A 3,372-nucleotide genomic window follows, 5' to 3' on the forward strand; every position below is an offset into this window, starting at 1 on the left:
TTTTATTACTATTCTAGAGACTACACTACTGACAGTGCAGGCCAACCACCAGCGTGATATCAAAGTATAACACTACGAAGTTAGTAGGGTAAAACATCTGTAGGGAAAATCCAGTGAAGAACCAGAGTATTTGGTTGTCATGTCTGTTTAATGAAGGGAATAGGTTTTGTAATCTCTCATTTTAGAAATTATGTAACTGACTATTATGGTTTAATTAAGATTAATTACATCTCATGACCACTGACTGCTAAAAGCTCTGAAAAGGGTTTTGTTTTATTAAAATGCACATTTGAGGGAGATTCACTCCCCTGTCTTATGAGTAAAAAAAAGACCTCACTAGGTGACCTAAATGAAACTTAGTGGAGAAAAGTCGCCATGTTTGGACAGAGATAAATGATATTCATGTTGTATGGTTTTAATATACTAGTACATTCTAGAACGTAAAAGAATGAATTTAAACTTTACAATTTACATCAATATTTTGAATATGCAATTTTTTTATAGGAGAATGTATTACATTTTGCTGAAATTAGAACAAAGTAAAGAGAAAGGGCAAGAAAGCAACATTGCTGATCTCTCTAGTATGAAAGATTTGGAGGGAGTGTGGCAATATATATAAATGAAAAAATGTAATTGTGTTCATCATATTTAGAAATAGAATCTATGGCCAGGCACAGTGGCTCTCGCCTGTAATCCCAGCACTTTGGGAGGCCAAAGCGGGTGGATCACCTGAGGTCAGGAGTTCGAGACCAGCCTGACCAACATGGAGAAACCCCCTCTTAACTAAAAACACAAAATTAGCCAGACGTGGTGGTGGATGCCTGTAATCCCAGCTATGTGGGAGGCTGAGGCAGGAGAATAGATTGAACCTGGGAGGCGGAGGTTGTGATGAGCTGAGATCGCGCCACTGCACTCCAGCCTGGGCTCTGTCTCAAAAAAAGAATATACTAGAGAACTGTGATATAAAAGTACTCTGTTAATGTAAAAAATAAAGCAAGTGTAATTCTTTTAGAATATAAAATTTGAACATTCTCTGCTGAGCAGTTCCCAGATTAAGTACAAGGAATGTTTATTCATTTTCTGCCATATACTGTATGCTAAAATGATAAATACTTAGGATATAGTGGTAATGTCTTTCACATTTTTATAACATAACTCACTACCTGCCATTCTTGTAGCTACCCACTCTTAGAAACTTTGTTGCCTGATAATGAGGAAGCGGCTTTGATTTCTTCCGTTTGGCAATGTATGTCTATATTTGGAGCATGGCATTGGCTATGCATTGCTATTGCCTGCTAAAGTTTCTCTTTCTTGGCTCTTCTACAGTAGCAAATTGTTCTCTTTTCCGTGAAGCTACTGAGAAAATAGTTTATTTCCATTTTTCCCTCCACGAAGTCTTCCGCAATATTATCAGGTTCTTCCCCAGCTTCATGGGCAGCTTTCAGTCTTGCCTGTAGGGCACTTGTACTACAGCTCTCACAAGTTCACACTGCCTTTGCATCTTCTTTTCGAAAGCAGACTTCATTTAAGTAATTCATACTTATCTAAAACAGTTTGCCTTTTCGTTCCCAAGCTGGGATCCAAAAGGAGATTTTTTTTCTTGCTAGTTCCTCAGTACTTTTTACTAAGTCATCTTTGTCAGTAATAATTTGTTTTAGTTGAGGCAAAGTCAAAAACTGTCTACTAATACCTCCTCTTGTTCATTCATATCTGTGAGTTGTGACACACTTAGTTCTGAGAGTTCTGGAAATGCATCAGGGACATCCGGCATCTTGTAACCAAAACCATTTTGGCTTGTCAATATTGAAGCATCTACTGTGGAAACGGGTAATGGCAGATTTGAAAGGACGCCAACTGAAGGAGCGGCAGGCTTGGCTGTGGTATGGTTTGTTGTTGAAGAAGAAACAGTGTTAGCAACAGATAAAGAAGTGATACTCCTGTTTGCTTCTTCTGGGGGATCTGGAGAAAGAAATGGAAAACCTTGAGAAGCACAAGGAGGCATCCCACTTGGGTTACTGTATAGGTAAGGAAATGCTGTTGCAGTCAGTAGGAGCTAAAACTGGAGGATTCTTCCAAAACTCATCCAACAGACTCTGAATAATTTTTCCAAGATCTGATTGCATTGTAAAATTGTTCACTAATGGAGAGGTAACCTACACTCCTTGTTTATCCATTAAGTGATGCTGTATTGGTGGATAAACACTGATCACTGGTTTTCCCTCAGGAAATTGTGGAAGAAGCAATATATGTTAATTGTCAGGTTGTTTATGGTGGATGGCAATCTGTATTCCACATCTTTCTTTATTTTAGCTATACTGGAGTGTGAGTTCCGGAGGGACTCAATCAGGCGTTGCTTCTGCTGCTGGAGGCTGGTAAGGCCACCGGGAACCCGGCTGCGGAGGAGGAGGCGCTCTTGGTCAGGGGAAGGAGCCAGCTCATCCTCCTCCGTCCCCGGGCCGAGGCTCTGGAAGGCTCTGGCCTGCTTCTCCCAGCGGCTCGGCCCAGCGGTTCTGCGACAGAGGAGCGGGCTGGGACTTCCGTGGCCCGAGCGCTGAGGACCGCGTCTTCTCTAAGCCAGGCCTGCCTGCGCTCCTCGGGTTCCGGGGGACATGCTATGAACGGCAGGCAGCTGGAGAGGGGAACCTGCTGCCCAGAACAGGCAGTCCCACCTTCACCGCCCGGACGCCCACGCCGGCCAGCCAGGCAGCCGGACCGCCCCGAGCTCCACCACCCGTGACGCCGACTCTCAAAGGACTCTTAAAAAAGCAAGGGTACAATGTCATTATCACACCTTTAGAAAACCTAACAATAATCAATAATTATCAACAAATATCTACGTAATATGAAGTAAATAATATTCATTGACAGCCCCACCCCTGGAAAAAAAAAAAAAAAAAAAAAAGCCGGCCACCCATCGCTCAGTGAGAAAAGGAAAACAGAATAGATTCTGACCCCATTTTGGCAACATGCGCATCCTAATGTTAACAGTTATTTGGGGTTAGAAAGATTATGGGTGGTTTCTTCTTTCTCAAGTTCTTGTATTACTTTTTAAAAAAAATTTTTTTTGAGAGAGTCTTACTCTGTCAACCAGGCTGGAGTGTAGTGGTGCAGTCACAGCTCACTGCAGACTCAACCTCCTGGGCTCAAGCAATCCTCTTACCTCAGCCTCCCAAGTAGCTGGGACTACAAGGGCACACCACCACACCCGGCTTTTTATTATTATTATTATCATCATTATTATTTGTAAAGATGAGGCCTCCCTGTGTTGCCCAGGCTGGTCTCCAACTCCTGGGGCCAAGCAATTCTCCTGCCTCGGCCTCACAAAGTGCTAAAATTACAGACATGAGCCACCAGGCCCAGCCCATATTACTT

General features: G+C 42.7%; 1 pseudogene; it reads right to left on the reverse strand.

The window, feature by feature from the left end:
* Positions 1–1,599: 1,599 nt before the first annotated feature.
* LOC103244837 (vacuolar protein sorting-associated protein 37A pseudogene) lies at positions 1,600–2,439 on the reverse strand (annotated as a pseudogene).
* Positions 2,440–3,372: the final 933 nt, after the last annotated feature.

The sequence above is a fragment of the Chlorocebus sabaeus genome, chromosome 23 (genome assembly GCF_047675955.1).
Source record: "Chlorocebus sabaeus isolate Y175 chromosome 23, mChlSab1.0.hap1, whole genome shotgun sequence".
NCBI lineage: Eukaryota > Metazoa > Chordata > Mammalia > Primates > Cercopithecidae > Chlorocebus > Chlorocebus sabaeus.